We start from the raw sequence: 24209 nt of genomic DNA, 5'->3' as shown, positions 1-24209 counted from the left end.
TACCTTGCTTGTCCAAGACTTGGAGCAAAAGGACCAATAATGTCAGAGTGTACAATTTCCAAAGGTCTAGTAGTAACTCTGTCACTGTGCTTACTCACAGGAGCTTTCAGTGTTTTGCATTCTTTGCAAACTACACAGTCTAAGTACTTATTACAGGGTTTTATCTTTAGGTCAGCACACAGCTGTGGCATTTGTGCTATATACTTGTAATTAGCATGACCAAGTCTCCTGTGCATCAGGTGTACACATTGGTCATGATATGGTGTGTTGCCAACTGCAGCCTTGCAGCTTGGCTTCCTTGCATTTTGCACAATGTACAAGGAGTCTTTTAACATACCAGTAGCACACAATTTCCCATTTTTTCGTATCTCACAACCATTTTTCTTAAATGTTATGATATACCCTGTTGCAGCCAATTGTGCCACAGATAAAAGGTTTGATTGTAAATTTGGCACATACAACACACCTTTTACAGTTTCTCCTAAGCAGGATAAATACAAGTCACCTTGTCCCATAATTTTGGTCACAGACCCATCAGCCAAAGATACACTTTGTCTTTCAGTTTTAGACAGTGACACAAAAGAGCTTTTACAATTACATAAATGACAACTGGCCCCAGAATCTAACACCCATACATCAGAATTACCCTTCTCAGCAACCTGTGCAATTTGGGTTGTCTGAAGAGCCTTCTTCTGTGTTGCCCTTGTGTTCTTCTGCTCTGTCTTTCTACTCTTGGGTCTCATGGCACAGTCTCTTTGCAAATGTCCAGCTGAACCACAAGTGAAGCATCGCTGGCTTGCTAGCGCTGTGGCCTCAGGTTCCTTTCCCTTCTTTTCCTTCATTTTCTGGTCTTGCAGCTTTCCAGAAGAGATGGGGGGGGATCTTTCCTCTCTCTTCTCCCATTCAGCGAGTAAGCGCTGTGTAATATACGATGGAGTGAGGTCTGTTTCAGGCATAGCCTCCAGGGTACAAATCAGCGTGTCCCACGTTTCATTTAGTGAGGACAGGAGGATATAGGATTTTGTGAGAGGTGTAAATTCCATTCCTCTCTCCTGCAACTCAACAAACAGCTGCTGAATATAATGCAGGTGCTCAGGAAAGCTTTCTCCTTCTGCAAGGTAGGCTCTGTACAGCTTTTTCGTCAGAGTAACTTTACTCCCTGCTGTTGCCTTTACATGTAAGTCTCTCAAAGCGTCCCAAAGTTGCTTTGCAGACTGCATGCCTCGCACGTGGACTAGCTGATTGTCCTCAACTCCCAAGATAATGGCGGCTCTAGCCCGCTCATCCTGTCTCAGCCATTCAGCACTGGGATTTTGGGGGCTTTGCTCACCAATTTGCAGCCAAAGATTCTCTCTGCGAAGATACATCTCCATCTTCAGGGCCCAATTCAAATAGTTGGTCTCTGATAGGCACTCCAGAGGCATCGCTGAGGGCTGGGAGGTAGCCATGGCTTCTTCCTTCTTTTGCAAGTCACCTCAGCTGGCTTCTAAGTCCTGCAGACCGGCAGTTGCTGGAAAATCTCCAGGTGGCTCCAAAGAAAATCTTCACAGGTCTTTGCTACCTGCCTTTAAATTGTGCATGAGGTGTGGAGTTGATCTCTCTTTTCTTTCTGGGTTTTACTGCGTTGTTTACTGGGCACATAACCTGTTGCAGAATGTTGGGAAAGCCTTTAGCCCAGGAGAGGTCAAAAAAGTCACACACCAAGCATTTCTATAAAAATAATTTATTTACAGAAAACAAAAACAAAAGCAAAACATTTAAAGGACTTAGCTCCCTTTGGAGCAAGCCTTGCTGAGCTACATTTCCAGCAGAGAGAAAAAGAGGAAGTGAAGAACAAGTCCGGGCAGGTCCTCCCCCCAGGCTATTTTGCATGAAGCACGTGAGAGGAGACAATCAAATGCAACCCCTTCACCTGGCCAAATGATTAGGTATAAAAGTAGCTTAATCTGTTAGTAGGGAAACCTTAACAGTAAATTCCATTCCTCTCTCCTGCAACTCAACAAACAGCTGCTGAATATAATGCAGGTGCTCAGGAAGGCTTTCTCCTTCTGCAAGGTAGGCTCTGTACAGCTTTTTCGTCAGAGTAACTTTACTCCCTGCTGTTGCCTTTACATATAAGTCTCTCAAAGCGTCCCAAAGTTGCTTTGCAGACTGCATGCCTCGCACGTGGACTAGCTGATTGTCCTCAACTTCCAAGATAATGGTGGCTCTAGCCCGCTCATCCTGTCTCAGTCATTCAGCACTGGTATTTGGGGGGTTTTGCTCACCAATTGGCAGCCAAAGATTCTCTCTGCGAAGATACATCTCCATCTTCAGGGCCCAATTCAAATAGTTGGTCTCTGATAGGCGCTCCAGAGGCATCGCTGAGGGCTGGGAGGTAGCCATGGCTTCTTCCTTCTTTTGCAAGTCACCTCAGCTGGGTTCTTTGTCCTGTAGACCGGCAGTTGCTGGAAAATCTCCAGGTGGCTCCAAAGAAAATCTTCACAGGTCTTTGCTACCTGCCTTTAAATTGTGCATGAGGTGTGGAGCTGATCTCTCTTTTCTCTCTGGGTTTTACTGGGCTTACTGGGTTGCTCACTGGGCACATAACCTGTTGGCAGAATGCTGGGAAAGCATTTATCCCAGGAGAGATCAGAAAAGTCACACACACCAGGCATATTTATAAAAATAATTTATTTACAGAAAGCAAAACAAAAACAAAACATATTTAAAGGAATTAGCTCTCATTGAGAGCAAGCCTGACTTGCTACATATTGGCAGAGAGAAAAAAGAGGAAGTAAGAAACAAGTCTGGGCAGGATCCTCCCCCCAGGCAATTTGCATGAAGCACATGCGAGGAGACAATCAAATACAACCTCTTCACCCGGCCAAAATGATTAGATACAATAGCAGTCTTAATCGTTAGTAGGAAAACCTCAACAAAGATGAGAGGTCTTAGAGACCAGCAGCCTCATCATCTGGGGTCAGTTGAGCCCCTCAGCAAACCACCTGCCTCAGGCATCAGTGAAACAGGCGTGGGCGTTTCTGCCCAGGGAAAAGTTCTTCTGAGTTGATTTGCCCTTCCCTTCCCTTCAAGGATGGGGGAATGGCACACAGGAGCTCGGAAACAGAAAGGGAGGGTCCACCTTCCCAGCAGTCCTCTCCAATGGCAAGTTCTCCCTGGGCTCCACAGAGGGGTCTCCAAGCTCACAAGTGGCAATGCGGGGCCTGACCCTGACCCTTTCCAAGGGCTGGGTTCACACAGCCTGCCAGGTGCATGGCTGTCCACGTCGCCTCCCTGACTGCACAAGACCCTGGGATCCAGCCAGCCATTTATCCTGGTCAACTGACTGAACTGCTCCATGGTTTACCCCATGCCCCAGCTGATCTTGTGTGAAGCATAACAGCAGAGTCTCCTCACCAGTGGCTCTTCCTGCATACAGTCATTCATTCTCTTACTCCATCCTGCCAAATCTAAAGGACTCACAGTGGTTTGCAAGGCAAATAAACCACAAAACCTAAAATTCATAAAACCCATAGCACAGTAATGACAACGAATACTTAAAATCAAAGTAAGACAGCCATCCGTGGCAACTCAGTCTCATCAGAGCAGCACCTCGAAGGCCCAGAGGCAAGATTCAGGGGTTGCTGAATGATAGCGGGGGTGGGTGGGGGGCTTCACGTTGGGCATCTGGAGAAGGCGTTCCATGAGGCTGGGATGGCTGCCGAAAAGCTCAGTCACTGGGCCCCCAACCTCTCACTTCCATGTCTCAGCACGTAAGATGTCCCCAGCCATGACAAGAGCAGAGGACAAGCTGGTTCTACCTGGAGGAAGTGGTCCCAAAGAAGGTCTTTGTTTAGATACTCTTCTCTCCGTTTTTTTTTTTTTTTTTGAGGATTAGATATGCAAAACATATCAATTAACTGTATGAAATTAGTTTAAGTTTCTGCATGGTGGGGTCTCTTTGGGGCCCAAATTTACTTCTCTGAGGATCAGCTGAGCTCTGTTTGATGTTCTGTCCACATACTGACCTCCTCTTTGATCTAAAGAAGTGCGTGGGGTGAGCCCAGCTAACGTTTTGTAGTTGAGCAAATGGATTAATGTTGTCATCCTGCCTATCAGTGTGTCCTTAACAGAGCTCAGGCCTCTTGCATTTGTGTGTTTCAGGCAGACGGAACGTGTCTGCATTGAAGTTAGGGCAGACGACCAGGGTCTCGCGCTCTGGGGACGATGGCCAAACATTTGGGTGCTGCCTATCACACAGTGGGCAGCACATAGTCTTCCCAACTGGCGTTACGGAAGCAAGGAGCAGCTCCCCACAAATACCAGTTTCAGGTAACAATGTTCGTCAGCGTGGCTGCTTTGACTCTGACCGTGAAGGAGAAGGCAGCTCTCCTCTCCAGAACCTCCCCTCTTGCGATCACAGTGCAATCCCCAGAGCAAAGGTTCCTCTCAGACCTCACTCTGTAGCTGCCACCCAAAGGCTCGGGGGTTGCACAATAACTCTCAGAGATTAAGGAATGGGGACTCCTTTCCCGCTGTGAAAAGCCCGGAGACACGGCACACCGACAGGACATCTCTCAGCCACCGAAGGCTGCTGTCTGGGTGCCCCACCTCGGAACAGACCCAGGACTGATCCAGACAGCAGAAGCCTAAGGATGTTCTGCTTAGGGCTGCCCTGGCTCGGGTCAGCCCTACATAAACCCCATGTGCCCTCAGGAGCAGAAATGGGGAATTCGTTACTCCATTCATTCGCCAAGCACAGCAGAGGGGGTGGGGGTTGGCGGGGTTTTATACTGTGGATTTTAATTTTGTAAGACACCCGGAGTCACTGTGCATGAGTTGGGCAGCCATATGCATTTGTTTAATTAATTAATTAATGATAAATGTTGCCAGGCAAAGCGGGTTCACTGCAGCAGGTCAGCAAAATCCCTCTCGTCTTTAGGCAGCTGTCAAGCTCCTTAACGGAGCTAGTTGGGCAGGAAGCCTCTTCCTCAGGGGTATTTGTCTGCAACTTGTTCCTTGGACCACCCCCAATCCTGCAGCACCAAGCACTCCTCTCAGGGAGCTGGCAGACCAGTCCTGCAGCGTCAGCAGGCCAAGCCCTGCCTCTGAGCCCAGTCAGCACCAGGGCCATGACTCAGGCCAGACTCCGGACATCTCCAGACTTCTCTGCCTCCTCTGTCCAGCAGTCTTCCACTTCTCCTTCTCTCAGGCTCCTGGGCCTGGCCCCCTGCTCAGCTCATGCTCCGTCATCTTCGGGGTCCATCGTCACAGCAGCAGATGCAGCACCCACTGCCGAAGAAGGTGTTGAGGTTTTCCTACTAATAGATTATTGTGCCTAGTCATTTTGGCTGAGTGAAAAAGGTTGCAAGTGATTGTCTCCTCGCACGTGCTTCATGCAAAATAGCCTGGGGGAGGACCTGCCCGGACTTGTTCCTCACTTCCTCTTTCTCTCACTGCCGATATGTAGCGAGTAAGGCTTGCTCCAAAGAGAGCTAAGTCCTTTAAATATGTTTTTGCTTTTGTTTTTGCTTTCTGTAAATAAATTATTTTTATAGAAATGCTTGGTGTGTGACTTTTTTGACCTCTCCTGGGCTAAAGGCTTTCCCAGCATCTGCCAACAGGTTATGGGCCCAGTAAACAACGCAGTAAAACCCAGAAAGAAAAGAGAGATCAACTCCACACCTCATGCACAATTTAAAGGCAGGTAGCAAAGACCTGTGAAGATTTTCTTTGGAGCCACCTGGAGATTTTCCAGCAACTGCCGGTCCACAGGACTTAGAAGCTAGCTGAGGTGACTTGCAAAAGAAGGAAGAAGCCATGGCTGCCTCCCAGCCCTCAGCGATGCCTCTGGAGCGCCTATCAGAGACCAACTATTTGAATTGGGCCCTGAAGATGGAAATGTATCTTCGCAGAGAGAATCTTTGGCTGCCAATTGGTGAGCAAACCCCCCAAAATCCCAATGCTGAATGGCTGAGACAGGATGAGCGGGCTAGAGCCACCATTATCTTGGGAGTTGAGGACAATCAGCTAGTCCACGTGCGAGGCATGCAGTCTGCAAAGCAACTTTGGGACGCTTTGAGAGACTTATATGTAAAGGCAACAGCAGGGAGTAAAGTTACTCTGACGAAAAAGCTGTACAGAGCCTACCTTGCAGAAGGAGAAAGCCTTCCTGAGCACCTGCATTATATTCAGCAGCTGTTTGTTGAGTTGCAGGAGAGAGGAATGGAATTTACACCTCTCACAAAATCCTATATTCTCCTGTCCTCACTAAATGCAACATGGGACACGCTGATTTGTACCCTGGAGGCTATGCCTGAAGCAGACCTCACCCCATCGTATGTTACACAGCGCTTACTCGCTGAATGGGAGAAGAGAGAGGAAAGATCCCCCCCCCCATCTCTTCTGGAAAGCTGCAAGACCAGAAAATGAGGGAAAAGAAGGGAAAGGAACCTGAGGCCACAGCGCTAGCAAGCCAGCGATGCTTCACTTGTGGTTCAGCTGGACATTTGCAAAGAGACTGTGCCATGAGACCCAAGAGTAGAAAGACAGAGCAGAAGAACACAAGGGCAACACAGAAGAAGGCTCTTCAGACAACCCAAATTGCACAGGTTGCTGAGAAGGGTAATTCTGATGTATGGGTGTTAGATTCTGGGGCCAATTGTCATTTATGTAATTGTAAAAGCTCTTTTGTGTCACTGTCTAAAACTGAAAGACAAAGTGTATCTTTGGCTGATGGGTCTGTCACCAAAATTATGGGACAAGGTGACTTGTATTTATCCTGCTTAGGAGAAACTGTAAAAGGTGTGTTGTATGTGCCAAATTTACAATCAAACCTTTTATCTGTGGCACAATTGGCTGCAACAGGGTATATCATAACATTTAAGAAAAATGGTTGTGAGATACGTAAAAATGGGAAATTGTGTGCTACTGGTATGTTAAAAGACTCCTTGTACATTGTGCAAAATGCAAGGAAGCCAAGCTGCAAGGCTGCAGTTGGCAACACACCATATCATGACCAATGTGTACACCTGATGCACAGGAGACTTGGTCATGCTAATTACAAGTATATAGCACAAATGCCACAGCTGTGTGCTGACCTAAAGATAAAACCCTGTGATAAATACTTAGATTGTGTAGTTTGCAAAGAATGCAAAACACTAAAAGCTCCTGTGAGTAAGCACAGTGACAGAGTTACAACTAGACCTTTGGAAATTGTACACTCTGATATTATTGGTCCTTTTGCTCCAAGTCTTGGACAAGCAAGGTATGCAATGACCATCATTGATGATTTCTCAAGATACACATTTATCTACATCTTAAAACATAAAGATGAGGCATTTGAGAAATTTAAAAGTTTTGTGACATGGGCAAATGGAAAATTCCCTAGGCCTGTATCTGCACTCCAATGTGATAGAGGAGGAGAATACCTTTCTCACAAATTTAGAAGGTTCCTAGTGGAAAAAGGGATAGAACAAATTCTTTCTAACCCGTACACCCCTCAGCAAAATGGTGTTGCTGAAAGAAAGGGCAGAACCTTGCAAAATGCGATGGAATGCATGTTAAAAGATTCACGATTATGTTTTACGTTCTGGGGAGAAGCTTTATCGACTGCTTGTTATGTTCAGAACAGGTTGTATAACTCTATGATTCAGGACACTCCATTCCATTTGTTTTATGGTGTGAAACCAAAGGTAAGCCATCTTAGAGTGTTTGGTAGCACTGCATGGGTTCACATTCCAAAACAGCAGAGAAGGAAAGGAGGCCCCACAACAAAGAAAGCCATCTTTGTTGGCTATGAACAAAGCCAGAGGAGCTACAGGTTCATAATGGGAGAGAAATTAATAATTAGCAAAAGCGCTTCTTTTGCTGAACAAAACTGGGGGAGATTAAATTCTAGCTCTCCAGTTGAACTGACCACCACAAGAGAACAGCAAGGACTTGCTGATGGTGATCTTTTGCCTGATGAGGACATTAAACCAGAAAAGCAAATTGAAGATCTGTCTGATGAGATAGATGCTTCTCAGGAAAGTGATAGGAGTCAAAATTTAAGCCCTGTATTACCTCGCAGATCTCAGAGGAGTAATAAAGGCGTTCCTCCATCACGTTTTCAGGCTGAAACAGTAAAGGCTTTTCACATATTCACAGAACCTGAGTCTTTAGAACAAGTGAATGCTTTACCACCTGAGATTGCACAAAATTGGCATTCTGCCATGCAACAGGAATTAGCATCCTTGAAAGAAAATAAAACATGGAAACTGGTAAATCTACCTCCCAATGAACGCTGTCTGGGTTGTAGGTGGGTTTTCAAACTGAAAAGGGATGCTGATGGCAAAATCCAAAAATATAAAGCAAGGTTGGTTGCAAAAGGGTTCACTCAAAGGAAAGATTTAGACTTTGACAAGACTTTTGCACCAGTTACTAAAGGTGAATCAATTAGATTACTGTTAAAAGTTGCTGCACTCAAAGGAATGTCAGTTAACCACTATGACATTCAAACTGCATTTCTCTATGGTGATTTAGACCACAGATTATACATGCAGCAACCCCCTGGCTATGAAAAAGGGGAGAATCTAGTCTGTGAACTGCAGAAGTCAATCTATGGGTTAAAACAAGCTGCTAGATCCTGGAACCAAAAAGTAGATGAAAAACTGCAGAATTTTGGTTTTGAAAAAGGAAAAGCAGATCCCTGTGTATATATGAAGAAGGACAAACAAGGCTGTATGTATCTGTGCATTTATGTTGATGATTTGCTGCTATTCACATCAACAGAAAAACAAAGGCTTGATTTTGAAGCCTGCATGAAAAGCCATTTCATATTAAAAAGCCTTGGAGTTGTGACCAATTACCTAGGTTTGGAAGTACACAGAGACAAGGATGGTAGCTTTCTGTTAAACCAACGTAGTAAAATTCAAAAGCTCCTAGAAGATTTTAATATGCAAGACTGTAAACCAGTCTCTACTCCGATAATAGATTTTCAGAAAGATACAGGAGAAACTCAATTAACTGAGGCAGAGAACTATAGATCTGCAATTGGAAGTTTACTGTACATTGCAAATCATTCTCGCCCAGATATCTCAAATTCTGTGGCCATTTTAAGTAGACAGGTAGAGAAGCCTACATCTACTGGAAAAGCAGCATTGAAGAGGTTAATGAGGTATTTGCAAGGAACAAAGAATTATTGCCTGATGCTAAATGCCTCTGGAACTGAGAAATTGCAGGCTTTTGCCGATTCTGATTGGGGAGCAGATGTCAGTGACAGAAAATCCACTTCTGGGATTTTAATTCAATTTGCTGGATCTAGCTTAGGCTGGCATTCTAGAAAACAAACACTTGTTGCTCTTTCCACTGCAGAAGCAGAGTTTTATTCTCTAACACAAACCTGTAATGAGGTTACATGGTTTAAACATTTGTTAAAAGACATAGGCATGGAAGTGAACCAGCCTATAACTGTTTATGAGGATAATCAAGCTTGCATTGCTATGGCAAAATCTGAAGCCTGCAGAAGTAGAACAAAACATATCGATATTAGATATCAATATATCAAAGATATGATAAGCAAAGGAGAAATAATGTTAAAATATTGTGAATCAAAAGACATGATTGCTGATATTTTAACCAAACCTCTTCCTGTACCAAGACACAAAGAGTTGTCAGAGAAGATTGGTTTGCAACTTAATCTATAGTGTAAAAAGGGGAGTGTTGAGGTTTTCCTACTAATAGATTATTGTGCCTAGTCATTTTGGCTGAGTGAAAAAGGTTGCAAGTGATTGTCTCCTCGCACGTGCTTCATGCAAAATAGCCTGGGGGAGGACCTGCCCGGACTTGTTCCTCACTTCCTCTTTCTCTCACTGCCGATATGTAGCGAGTAAGGCTTGCTCCAAAGAGAGCTAAGTCCTTTAAATATGTTTTTGCTTTTGTTTTTGCTTTCTGTAAATAAATTATTTTTATAGAAATGCTTGGTGTGTGACTTTTTTGACCTCTCCTGGGCTAAAGGCTTTCCCAGCATCTGCCAACAGAAGGTTTCTTGCCACTAGGGTGCCTGCAGTAGCCATGGGAATCTGAGCCTGCTGCACTTCCTTTCCCTGACAACGGATCCACGTTGCCGAGACCATTCAGGCTCCAAACTTCAACCGCACGCCAGAAAGCCCGTCCAATGAACATGGAAAATCTGGATTGCATTGTAACTCAATTATCTGCATACCATCTAGATCATAATATAGGGCAGAAATGGTGTATCAAGAAGCTTGAGGCTGCGTCTCAGCAGTGGCCTCTCTATACCAGTCTAGTCTTCCCACCCTGGCCAACCTGGTGCCATGGATTAAGCCAGGTGCAGTGGCCCCCTCCCACTTCTGTTCCCCACTGACCAGCATGGGGAGGCCAGCTGCATCTGGCGCTGCAGACAATATTTATGTATGTATGTATTTATTTATATTTCAGTTGCCCTCACCGCCCATCTCCCCCAAAAGAGGGACTCTTTGCAGCCAACAGCCTGGCAGTCACTGCAACAGCAGCATCCTCTAACTCTAACTTAGCAACATCCCCCAATCTGGACAGCCTCTGTAAGAGATGACACGGAGTATCGTCTTTTGCAGAGGCTGTCCAGACCAATGGCCCTCGCTGGGTCTCCCGTGCGCAGTTTTGACTGTGCAAAATGTCCAGAACCCTGAGCAATCAAAGCAGCTGTTTTGACTTCTTCCTCTTTAAAGAAATGCAATGGGGGACACCCCCCCCCCCTGTGTGGTCTCCAACTTGCTTTCAGAAAGGGAAGGGAGACTCAGCAGCTCTTTCAGACAAATCTTTGCGTGTCTTCCCCAAAGTTCCAGTGAGTTTAATGGGGCTTACTCTCAAGTAAGTCTAAGGAAGGCAGAAGCCTTAGAGCAACCAAAGACAACAAAATATCAAAAGCTTGTTTTAAAAGTAAAGTCATTTTGCATTGCCACCTCCCACACAAATGCACAAAATCCCTTTATTCTGGAACAATTATGCCAGAACAATGGTCCTTAGAGGTGCCATTTGTTTTCCTGGAGACCCTAAATCAGTCTCCCCTAGCAAGGGCATCTGCAGCAATGGTCAAAAACACTGAGCTGCTGCTAACAATGAAAGCCCTGCCTGTTTTTACACATGTTGCATGCACAATGCCTATAAAAGAGGGCAGAGCTTCAGTTGCACAGAAACAGACGCTGTCTTGAATGTTGACCCCCATAGATGCCTCCCTCCCCCAGCGTGGAGCTAAACTGCTCTGGGCCCTTCAAGATAAGAATGTGAGCAATTGCAGCCATAAATGATGGACCAGCCAGCAGATGCCTTGCTAGGGGCTCAAAGCTAAGCTCACTCCCAGCTCCTTCCTGCTGCAGATGTGAAGTTTCGTGCTAATGTGCAGCTTCCTTGTGGAGGCAGTGGATGCAGAAGTGGCAACTTTACTTTCCAGGGAACCATCTTAGCAAGCCTTGGCAGCAATTTTAAAGGTTTCTTTATTTGTTCAATTGCCCAGCAGCATAAAAGAAGGATAAAAAACACATCATAACAATGAAAGAAGAAGAGAAATGGTAAACAATTGCACCAGAGAACTACACAAACTTAAAATCTTGTATTGTACGGGTCAACAGTCCTGGCCTGATGAAAGGTCTTGGAATAGTCCTTGGCTGCAAAGCGAATATGAGTCAGCAGCAAAGAAGGTCAGGGCAATTCAAGGCTGCATCCAGAGAAGCATGATTTCCAGATCACGAGAAGTAATTGCTCCACTCCATGCTGCTTTGAGCAGATACCACCTTGAGAACTATCTCCAGTTCTGGGCGCTATATTTTAAGAAACGGGGACAAGAAAGCAAGTTCAGTGAAGAGATGTTCAAAGACTTGGGTATTTTTATCTTTGTAAAAAAGCAGAAGGTGATAGTACTCTTCAGATACTTAGAACTAAAGAATCATAGTGTGGGAAGGGACCTTGGAGGTCTTCTAGGCCTTGAAAGGATCTTGCACACAACAAGGTCAAGACCTTTTCTGCCTTATCCCAGAAGGCAGAATGGATTTAAGTTGCAGGATACCAACTGAAAGTTTAAAACAGAAGAATAGGAATAGGAATAGGAATAACAGCAGATCAGCAATGGAACCAGTGATCCAAAGAGCCATTGGGATGGATGATCTGAGATGTTCAGGAGGAGGCTGGACATCCATCACCCAGGGATGCTTCCTGCTTGGAACAGATTTGGACAGAGATGACTTGAGCCAATCTCAGTAGTCTAAGCAGGACCGTTATGGTTAATATTTGGATGGGGGACCACCAGAAAATCCCAGGGCTACAGCTTAAATTTAGAAATTTTTTAAAAAATCAGAGGAAGGCCATGATGCAACTCCTTATCTTTTCTCCCTTTTCTCTGGAATTTGTGTTCAGCTGGAGATCTTTTTCTCTGCCTCTATTGCCTTTGGATTTCTTCTTTTCTTCAGTGATTCTCAGCATATTAAGCAGATTGACATTTTGTTTTCTTTTGCTTCCAAGTTAGTGATTCACAAGTTATGTCAGCCCAAAATTCTTCAGATATTCTATTTATCAAATCTTTGCCTCATAATCGTATGGAATATTGGTGAAGTTGTGTCTTCTTGGCCTGAGGATTTCATTTGATTTCTCTCATTTAAGTTGCAATTTCTTCAAGAAGGAGTTTGTGTTGTGAGCCACATCAGGATCAAGCCTTGTTGTTCCTGATGGAATAGAGCTTCTCCATCTTTGCCTGCAGATGAGATAGTCCATGATGCCCATCTGCAGAGCTGTCTTCTAGGCTTCTGGAAGGAAGAACTTGTCTAACCCTAACCCGAACACTTGTCTGCCACCTATGTATTTCATTTAATACCCCATGGGCAAACACTTTTGGTACTCCATTTCGTCTGTGGGTTTCTTGTCCACCGATTCTCCACTATTGTGAAGTGACCCCTTCCAGTCCACTTCAGTTTGCTGATTCCTCGAGTGTCAGTATTGTTCAGTCTTGACACTTCTGTTCTGACCACATCAAGTGTGTCTTTGTTCAGGATTCTGGCATCCCGCATGCCAGTGGTCTAAGAGTCCTTGAGCATTTTCCTCTGGCCATATCAGCAGCTGGGCACTTTCCTGGCTTTGATCCAGCTTCATCAAAAGCACCAGTGCTCCCATCCTTGCCCTTTGCTCTTCCCTGATAGCTCTTTGGATTTTTGACCTGGGAGCTCATAATTCTGCATCCTGTTGACATTGTCCTGGCTGTGAATTTCTGGAGGGTTCTGGAGGGTTATTTTCATCTGTTCCTTCACCTGCCCATCATGAGTGACCCTTCTGGGGGTGTAGAGTCATGGCATCCTTGGAATGTGCAACCCCTTTAGCCCTTGAAGGGGCTTCTGAAGTTTTGTCCAGTCCCTATTAGACTCCAGTGGTTTGGTTCTTCTTTTTTTTTGCAAAGACAGCCTATCTCTTTTACAGTACAAAGCAGGGTTTCTCAACCTTGGCAGCTTAAGATGTGTGGACTTCAACACCCAGAATTCCCCAGCCAGCATGGGGAGTTGGAGATTCTGGGAGCTGAAGTCCACCCATCTTAAAGTTGCCAAGGTTGAGAAACACTGGTATAAAGTTTTACCTTGTGCAAAAATGTTTCCCACAGCCTAACAGATTAAAACTTCAACTCCTGCCACACTGGCTGGGTTCTCAGAACATCCTAACATGCATTTCAGTAATTGGAGTCCAGCGTGCTGTGGGAACTCCTCCATTATCTTAGAATATTATATGAAGCGGGCCATCCCATGAAGCTGTCAGATGCACCCATTTCTCTGGACAGAGCGTGTGATGTGAAAACAACCATTGCATTTTACTAACCAGAATCTAGCATTCGTGTGCGTGTGAGCTTTCAAAACAGAGCTTGGAAATACAATTATTCACACATTCAAGCTTTTCTGACACAATGGCTGTTCCTGTTTGGCTGGCCTTGTAATAGCATGACCCAACTGTGAATGTATGATTGTTCCTTCATATATTTTCAACAGTTTGAGCCAGTCTTGATTCCCAGCAACCACCCAGACAAGTCCCTGCAGTCTTCTTGGCAAGATTTTCGGAAGTGGTTTGGTGCTGCCTCCTTCCTAGGGCTGAGAGGGAAGGACTGGCCCACGGTCACCCATCTGGCTTCTGTGTCTAAGGCAGGACTCGAACTCATGGTCCTCCAGTTTCTAACCAGGGCCTTTAACCACTACACCAAACTGACTCTTCCCTTTTCAATATACAATAGAAGCATAAAACTTCCTCCTGTTCATGTTTGTCCAGGTGTGTATGTAACAACTGAACAGTTTTGTGCCAGGGTTCAACATGCACTCAAGAACAAAAGGGAAAAGGGGAGCAATTTAAGAGGAGCAATATTTTTTTGACATGAAGCTCCATAGCTCAATCATAACTCTGCAGAATGTCCTACCTTTTTCTGATGTCATCTCATCTGGGCTGGGTGGAGGGGAGCCGTTAGAGAATCATAGAATGAAAAGGTTGGAAGGACCTTGGAGGTCTTCCAGTCCAAGCCTCTGCCCAGGGTAGGAATCCTCAAACTACCCCAGACAAATGACTGTCCAACCTTTGCTTGAAAACCTCAGGAGTTGGAGCCCAGGAGGCAGCAGTTCCACTGCTTAACAGCTGTCATAGGACAGGAACTCTCTCATTTTGAGTTCAGATTTCTCTCTCTAAAGCTTCCACCCATTGGTTCTTATCTTACCCTCTGGTGCCATGGTGAACAGAGGCACATTCGTAGGAGCATTTGCAAAAGATGGACCCAGGGGAGATTTCTGATGGACCCAGGGGAGATTTCAGTGAACATGTCATCCAGGAAATCTGCAAAGACCCTTTGTCAACGGGAACTTGTTTGTGTGTATGAACATCTGTGTGTATGATGGGATGTATATGTGGAGTCCTTGTTGTTTTCTTGCAGGTGTTTCATTGCCAGACTAGGCAACATCCTTCAGTGCAAAGAGGGAGTGAAACCAAGCCAAACCCAAAAAACACCAGAGAATTCCTGGAAGCCTGGCACTCAGACAAAGCAGCCATCAACAGACACATAGAGGTAAACAACATTTACACACCATTCAAAAGAGACAGTAGAAAAGCCAAAAGACCAGTACACCCCCTTGCCAGCAATCAACACCCAGATATGCAGAGATCAACACCAGGATTAACTCCAGATGAACCATGGAACAGCACAATACACCCTAATCAAGGCATGATTAACTCAGGCCGTCAACCCAGCAGCAAACAACAGCCCTGTCAAGGAACTCCCAGGGAGACAACAACACCCCCACCAACACAAGCAGGGCAAGCCACGGTGTATAAACGGAGAGCGAGGCCCTCTCCCTCCTCGCACTGAAGATGTTGCCTGGTCTGGCCATGAAGCGTCCGCAAGAAAACAAGGCTCAGAGAGCACCAAGGACTCCACAGTTCAACCCTGAGCTACAAATATTCACTTCAATTGGGATGTATATGCTTATAATTGGTGATGACCTGGGTAGAAGATCCAACATTTGACCTGAAGCCCTGAGAACACACCCCATAAAAAAGGAAATGGAAGAAGGCATTATGGAGGTGGAAGAAGTGTCTGAAGATGTTGCTTCAGTCCACAGTCATGGGGGACAGTGCTGAGCTTTGCAAATCCACTGACCAGGATTCAGAAATGTGTCCACTGATCTCTCGGAATTAAACCTCAGATACTGCAGGACTGCTTCACCCACAGCATCCTCAGAAGGCTCAGGGACACAGGGTGAACCAGGGCAGGAGATGGCCACTGGATGCCCCCTCCCAGCTTGGACTAGCAGAGGATCTCTCAAAGCAAGACCGTGTTATCCTCCCATAAGTCTTCAACTACCAAAGCCAAGCTGGGTTGATGTATAAATAAGCTATACCCATGCTGGGTATTGTAGTTGTGATGGGAGTTGTAGTCCATCACCCCTAGAACTTCAACACAGTAATTTGAACTGCAGTGACAGAAGAAGGAGCATTGATGGGCTGGAGAGAGGGTTTATCTGTAGGCATGTTGTTGTTTATTCGTTTAGTCACTTCCGACTCTTTGTGACTTCATGGACCAGCCCACGCCAGAGCTTCCTGTCGGTCGTCAACACCCCCAGCTCCCCCAGGGACGAGTCCGTCACCCCTAGAATATCATCCATCCATCTTGCCCTTGGTCAGCCCCTCTTCCTTTTGCCTTCCACTCTCCCTAGCGTCAGCATCTTTTCCAGGGTGTCCTGTCTTCTCATTATGTGGCCAAAGTATTTCAGTTTTGCCTTTAATATCATTCTCTCAAGTGAGCAGTCTGGCTTTATTTCCTGGAGGATGGACTGGTTTGATCTTCTTGCAGTCCAAGGCACTCTCAGAATCTTCCTCCAACACCACAGTTCCAAAGCATCGATCTTCCTTCTCTCAGCCTTCCTTATGGTCCAGCTCTCGCAGCCATATGTTACTATGGGGAAGACCATTGCTGTAACTATGCGGACCTTTGTTGTCAGTGTGATGTCTCTGCTCTTAACTGTTTTATCGAGATTTGTCATTGCTCTTCTCCCAAGGATTAAGCGTCTTCTGATTTCCTGACTGCAGTCAGCATCTGCAGTAATCTTCGCACCTAGCAATACAAAGTCTTTCACTGCTTCTACATTTTCTCCCTCTATTTGCCAGTTATCAATCAAGCTGGTTGCCATAATCTTGGTTTTTTTGAGCTTTACCTGCAAGCCAGCTTTTGCACTTCCTTCTTTCACCTTCATCATAAGGCTCCTCAGTTCCTCTTCACTTTCAGCCATCAAAGTGGTATCATCTGCATATCTGAGATTGTTAATGTTTCTTCCAGCGATTTTAACTCCAGCCTTGGATTCCTCAAGCCCAGCATGTCGCATGATGTGTTCTGCGTACAAGTTGAACAGGTAGGGTGTGAGTGTACAGCCCTGCCGTACTCCTTTCCCAATCTTAAACCAGTCCGTTGTTCCGTGGTCTGTTCTTACTGCTGCTACTTGGTCGTTATACAGATTCTTCAGGAGGCCGACAATATGACTTGGTATCCCCACTAAGAACTTGCCACAATTTGTTATGGTCCACCCAGTCAAAGGCTTTAGAATAGTCAATGAAACAGGCATGGACAGCGCCAAAATATATTCTGCGATTACACGAGGATGATCCTGAACTGGGCAGACTGGGCGGCTCTTGCATTCAGCACTCCCCTCTCTTGCCTAATCTCCTTCCCAAAGTGGGGGTGGGAGCCCCATAGAATAACATCTGGCTACCCACATCTGATGAGTCCTGAGAAGATCAAACCAGTCATCTGGTACCTCCTGGTGGCCAGTGTCACTGAAAATGCCACACAGGGACACTGTGCAAAAATAGAGACATCCCCAGGGCGGAAGCCAGGTAAAGCCATCCACGAGGTCAGGACAGCGCGCCAGTGTCTCTCCACCCTCTGAAGGGGAGGCGAACCGTCCGTGCCACTCCGGTAGTTCGTCAGGAATGAGCACAGAGCCCAGGAGGCGCACCGGGACTGCCGGTCTCCTCAGGGCTTCGGGGCTCATCCGCGCATCCCGCTGACCAGGGTACAAAGGTGCCCACAGACTGCTTTTAGAGGACGTGCCCTCGTGGTGCAGCCTTAAAGCGCCGATCCCCAGAGCGCAAGGAGGCAGCCGGAAAGGAGGCGAGCCGAAAATTCTGCTCCCCGCCTTTCCAGCCCTTCCCGCCTCGGCGTGGAGGGAGGGAGAATCGCGGCTCGGCGCACAGGAGACGAGGGGGAGGAGAGGGGCAGGGTGGGAAACGCCTCCGCCTGGGTCACCGGGTCCTGCTGGGAGGAGACCCAGGGCCTTCTGCTGCCAGCTCCCCCAGCCCCTGGCGGGATCGCGCCGCCATCCCCGCCAAGAGAAGCGGGCGGGTGGAGCGGGGGAGAGAAGTGGGGGAGAGGGTCTTTCGGGAGCCACGTCAGCTTTGCTGCGCATCATAATTGCTAGCATTTCTCCCCCCCCCACCCCATGCCATGCCCCCAGTGACGCTGCTTTTCCTGCAGCTTGGACGGCAGGCGGCGGCGGCCACTCCAGCCCACCCCAGAGCCCTTTTGGAGGGTCGGAGGCGGCGGCAGCCCTGCCTGCGTCCGAGGGAAGCCCTTCTCAACTCGGGCGGGCAACGAGAGGGAGGGGCTGGCCCAGAGAGGCCCCTCCGAGAGCGAAGGCGCTCCCTTCTGGCCAGGGAGCCAGAAGGGCACCCGGAGCAGACCTCCACAGCAGGAAGGCTTTGGCGGCTCCTCCTGCAGGTAAAACCCTCCCGGCGCCCTCACTCGGCTCGGCAAGGCAGGAACTGCGATGCCGGAGGAGTGCCACAACTCGCACAAGTCGGGTTACCGAAACACGACTCCAGGGTTTATGGGAGTCCCGACCAAGAATGCTCAGCACACAAGACACCACCTTTTATCCAACTGGAGAGAGCACTGTGGTGCACCGTTTCTCAACTGTGGCAACTTTAAGATGGGTTGATGACTTAAATGCTGGCTGGGGAATTCTGGGAGTTGAAATCCAGCCATCTTAAAGTTGCCACGGTTGAGAAACGCTGCTGTAGAGCAACTCAGCAACGGCCGGACAGTCACAGTGAGTGCTCCCACCAGTCTCTAAACTGCAGGAAACACCCCAGCCTAGGATTTGCTGCTTGGCTCGGCTTAGGTAACAGCCGGAGTTGTCCTTATTGTTTTAATGTGGGACAACGTCAAGTGATGGATGGATGGATTCCCCCTGCCCCGCCGCCCCGTTTCCTTTCCACTCCTGCCAAGTATCACCTGCCAGTAAGAAACCAACCTGCTGTCCCTCTTCCTAATGGGGGGAGGGGGTGCAGTGGGGTAGGCGGGCAAGTGGAGGTGGGCACCTGGAACAGCGTGTTTAGCCACCTACCCACCAGGCCAACCGACAGGAGCTCCATGCCTTTGTCCTGCCTGTCAAGCTACTTCTGGGCACGGGTGCAGCGTCGCCTGAAAGAGTCCAGAAATAGCCCAGGTCACAAACTGCAGCTGCAGAGGAGGGATGCGTAGCAGAGTTAGGAGATCCAGCTGTTTCAGAATCAGCACGGTGGCTAAAGGAGCAAATGTAAAGGCCAGGACTATCCAAGGTGACTCCTCAATGCCAGAACCCCAGATCCAAAACAGCTGGGGCATCAGGAGCAGCAGGAAACATGCCAGCCTTTGCTCCCCCCCCCCCCAACATTGCTTTTGCTCCCTCCCCACCTCAGGAGGGAGAGGGAACCAACTGACCCTCCTCAGGAATGGACGGGCAGCCAATTAGGGAGGGCATGAAGAAAGTAAGCACGGGGTCCTCTCCAGGCCTCTCCTTCCCTGGGCAGGAGGCAACGGCAGCCAGCCAGGAAGCTGAGTCACCAGGGGTGAGGGCGTCCCCGCAGGAGAAGCCACCTCCTCCCCCACCAGCATACAGTGCAGCACTTTGGATTTGGACGCTCTGCAGCATGTTTGTGCCAAAGCTGAGAAAGTGCAAGGAGATCAGTGCTGTGGCTCTCCCTCAACGGGGTGGGACAGCTTTCCCCAAGTTGATGTGCTCCAGATGTGCCATTTCAGGATTCTAGGAACTGCATACCAGCGAGCCTGGGGGCACGAGGTTGTGAAACTGCACTCCCATTACCTCTGGGTGAAAGACTCCAGGTGAGACCAGGGTAAATGGGTTCATTCTCAACCCAGGTTGGGAGGCTCCCGTCCCTCTGGACTCCTTTCTTGAACCAGAGAGAGGAAGTGGGGGCTGAGGGGCTGGTCTTCCTCTGGGCAGGAGATTTTAAGTGGAGATCCCAGGTGCCCAGATTAGACCTGCTGCCTCCTTCTTGGGCTTCAGACAAACAAGGGGGCTGCCAGAGCACCCTCCCCAACCCAGGGTCCTTCAGAAGTGTTGGACTGGACTCCAACTCTCTGAATTCCCAGCCAGCATTGCTGGAGGGCACCAGCTTGGGGAAGTGGTGCTTGAACAATCCCAGGATGTTTGCTGTGATGTGAACCAAAGAGGTGTTAATACAATAGTTAATACAAATTAGGATAACTGAATTCTGTGCCTCTTGCCCCAGAGCTACAGTCTTTGACAGAAACCATCTGCATACATGGGGTTGGCTGAAGAGAAATCCCGTGTCCCTGAACTGCATCTGCCTAGCACTGGAGATTTCTCCACAACATCTGGAACTGGCGACGTGTCCCTGCTTGCACCCTTGCCTGCTTTACTTGTGGCAGCTGAGTCGATCCATTTCTGGTTTGCACAATAATGGAAACACCGACTCCCCCAAAAGGTTTGGTCTGAGCAGCCACTGGCCTAGGCTGTAGCTCACAGCTTACTATTCCATGGAAGGCCACTGTCTTTAATTAACCTGGTTCAAGATGTTGTGCAAAGGAGGCATCTGCAACACCTCCAGCCAGGAAAGGCCAACATCCTCCTGTAATTCAGGTGATGTCACGATGCAGTGATGTGCAGCAGCAGCAGCAGCAAAAAGTAAAGAACAACTTTCCAACGTTTTCTCTTCTTCAGCCATTTCCAAACCAAATGTGTGCTTGCTTGCTTTTTAAATGTACAACCAGTATGGTTTCAAAAACCCTTTTCAAAGTTTTTCAGGTTCAGAATATGGCAATTCCCAAGTGACACCACAAAGGGACAGAGCTGAGACTCACTAGGGCCCTGGGACCCACTCTGCTAAGTACCCTCAGGGAGCTGATGTTGCAGCCACAGTGGGTGAGCCACTTGGCCTCCCTGTTCCATTTCCCACAGTGCTTCCTCCCCAAGGCATTCTGGGAAACTGCATGGGGCTGGATCCCACATCCTGCCAGCATATCAAGCTGAGGTCCACACAGGACAGGCGCCATCCAGGAGCCTCAGTGCTATGTGGGTCACTTATTAAGGATTATAATTACAACAGTAAAAACTAAGGTGCAGAAAAGAAAGAAATAAGGAAAAGAAGAGAAAGAGAAAAGAAAAAATAAGAGTATAGTAAAGAAAAAGAAAAGAAATGTATAAAGAAGTGACTTCCCACCATCACAACACATATAAAGTTTTGGTAACTTATCACATCCTCTTAAAATACAACAAAAGATCTCTTCATCTCATATTCCATCTCTTATCTATAAACAAATCCATAAAGCCTCATTTCAGTCCTGGTGTCAGCAAAAGCCATTAAGGGTTACCAGAAATAACAACTTATCTATTTGAATCTTGATCAAATAAACCAACTTTATATTCCTTCCTTTTACCTCTAACAATCTTGATCTTTAGTCCCATCAAATAATGTCACAGAGTCTCTCCTTTGGGGGGGGGGGGGAGATCGGTGGTAATAAAAACATTGATTAATTAATTAATTAATTAATTAAACGTGATTTCTTTTCATTTTTTCTTTGTCCCTTCACAAGGGATTCTTCAAAACTTTAACAAGCCTCTTCTGTAAATCCAATATAGGAAAATTATCCAAGTCACTCTCTTGGTTTATTGTTTGTATATCCCTTTTAATCATTAAGACATCAGCTGGTTTCTTTTGTATGTCCAGTGTAGCATCTTTTTCCATCTCATTCTTGTAGCCTGTCATTTTTAAATCCACTTTCAACTCAGTCTCAGTCTTATCAGGTAGAACTTGTTCCGTCCGTAACAACTTTTAGGCACAGACTCTCCATAGAGGCGGATGTTTCTGTTGACACTATTAAAATTAACTTCTGAGTCCATTGTTCAAAAATATCCTTCAATATGTCCAATGTTATTTTGCTTCATTCTGTAATTGTAAGTTGAGTCAATGAGTTCTCCTTTAATTGTAATCTTTAGTTCCCTCTAGTTCCCAATTTTTAAAGTCTTATTTTTTATCAGAATTCAAAACAAAACCATTTTCCCATGGAAAGGATTCCTTATAATTAATTCCAAAATCTTATTTCAATGATTTCAGTTTAGTCTGTTTGTAACTTTCCAAAATCAAAGTTTGGCCTTTGATTTTGCTGTTTATTCCAAAAGAATTATTCCTTTTGCTGTTTATTCCAAAAGAATTTTTTTTAATTCCTTAAACTTGTATTTAAAACTTCTTTCACTAAGGATTGAAGGAGACTGACCCGGTGCTGTCAACTTGTCAATCCAAAGGTTTCTAATGGCTAAAAAGTAGTTAACAAGCAATTTCTGAAAGTGATTAGAAACGGAAGCATGTGAATTTAGTGTCCTTTCAAAGGTGCTGACCACAGTTTGAGCAAGGGCTACTCCCTCGTCTCCAGGGCTCTGAACCCAGTGGAGGTGGCTGTCTTGCGGTCTCCTCGTGAGGAGCAGCTGTCTGGCTTACTTGTGGGTGATCTCAAGTCCTCCCTTTGTCTGGAGACGAATTTTGAAGAGTGGTCCACTTACCGGAGCTTCATTCTGCCGTGGCCATCGGCTCCACTTTTCTCACAGCCATCTTAACTTCGCAATTTCTTCCTCTGGAAGTCCAGTGCTATGTTGGTCCTGAGGATGCCCGTAGCCCTCAGCCCAGCCTGTGCCCCCATATTGTTCGCACAGAAGCACTGATCAGAAAAGTTCAGGCGTGCGAGAACCTATGCCTACATGGCACAACAGATGAAGCCTCACCCCTTGGGGCAGGGTGAAGGGCCCAGCTGAAGAATCTGGTTGGGTCTCTGCCAAGGGCAGATATTTTCTAGGGAAGGCAGATGACTCAGCCTGAGGCCAAGAGCACGTAGGCCAAGGGGGGTCAAATGCTAGAATGCACCTGTAAAGTGACACACACACGCCTTAGATATAGACTATAAAAAGGGAAAAGAAAAGTATAGTGGGGGCGGTTTTGTTTCTGATGCTGCAGGACCTGCCGCTGGAGAGGACGTCACCCGGTGGACGTGGAGTGGAGTGGAGGAACGCCAGCCTGCCACGTCCAGAGATTCCAGCCCCAGGATGGGGAGGAAGGCCAGAAGGAAAGGCCTGGAGCAGCTTGTGGGAATGTGGAAAGACCAGGAGGTTGGACCACATTGTGTGTATAGAGATCCAGATGCCGGACAGAGGGAGCTTGCAAGTTAAAGGCTTTGTCTGGCAGTGAGACAGCTGGGAGAAAACTTGCAGGCGTCCCAGGATCAGTGAACTGAGATAAGGAGGGGGCGAAGAAGCTGTAATGAAGCAGAAGTGAAAAGTGAGGGCAAGACACTTGGGAGGGAGGAAGACTAAGTAGGTTAAGACTTGATTTCTTCCATTATTCTGAACATACTAGTTTTGTAAATAATACTTTCACTTGTATGTATCATTAGATCCCATTACTTCATTAGTATGGGAATCATTGTGTCCAGGATAAAATCCCTCATTTGTTCAACTATGGGCTGTGTGTCTGAATCAGCTCCTATCCGGACCCATCCCCAAACACCCCAACTAATCAAGGTTAATACTAAGCAAGCTTAGTGCACGTGCACACAGCCACTAGAGTTTTCACTGAGCGACCACCCGTGTTGTGCGACCCCAGCCATGCTGGCAACAGGGCAGGGCTCCTCCCCTCATGCAGATGGGGCTGGGAGAGATTCGCCCCGCCCCCCCCCCCCAACTGAGAGCAGGTTGCTCCTGAACGCCGCCCACCTTGGCCCAGAAGCCGGGATGGAGCCCTGGAATGGAGCTGGCAGAAGCGCCCTCAGCCTTCGTACACAGCTGGAGTGGGAGGGGTGCGTGGCTGGGGTGGGGAGAGAGGAGCTCAGGCCCCCGCCAAGCAGGACCACACTAAGCTGCAAAACCCTGCAAAGGCACTGAGCCAGCGTGCTGTGTGGAGCTCAGCCGAAGAATTCCTCTTCGTGTTTGCAAAGGCATCCGAGCTCTTCCAACCGCTCATTCAACAGAAGGGAGGCAGAAGCTGGTTTTGTGCTTGCTGTTTCCCCGGGCGGGGGGCGGGGGGCGGGGGGCGGGGGGCGGGGGGCGGGGGGCAGAGAGAAAACTGCGGGGGGCCTCCACAACCCAGGAAGCATAGTGCTTTTAATGGCTCCCACAGAGCCCCTCCCTCCGTGGCTTGAGCTCTTCGGCTGCTCTTCTGCTTGGGCTGCAATTTACGTAGATTCAGAGATCTGTGCGGTGAAGTTTCTCAGTGAGAATTTATATTGGGTGTTGGCTTTGAGGGCCAGGGCAGGGAGATGCGAGCTCTGGTTTTAAGTTTCTTTCCGGCCCCAAAGTTGGTTTGACCTTCTTTTGGATGGAGGGTGGGGGCAGGGGGCCCATGGCCCAGGCCAGCTTTTCCGAGTAACCGGGGAACGCAGCATCGTCCCCTTTCGGCAG

The 24209-nt window shown here is 47.3% G+C and overlaps 1 protein-coding gene across 2 annotated transcripts in view; it reads left to right on the top strand.

The window, feature by feature from the left end:
- Positions 1–24209, top strand: part of CHKB (choline kinase beta) — a 124265-nt gene that overhangs the window by 47407 nt on the left and 52649 nt on the right. The window lies entirely within an intron of this gene.

The sequence above is a fragment of the Candoia aspera genome, chromosome 7, assembly GCF_035149785.1.
Source record: "Candoia aspera isolate rCanAsp1 chromosome 7, rCanAsp1.hap2, whole genome shotgun sequence".
Taxonomy (NCBI): domain Eukaryota; kingdom Metazoa; phylum Chordata; class Lepidosauria; order Squamata; family Boidae; genus Candoia; species Candoia aspera.
Note: the sequence above shows the minus strand (reverse complement) of the source record. Positions and strands in the feature narration are given on the sequence as shown.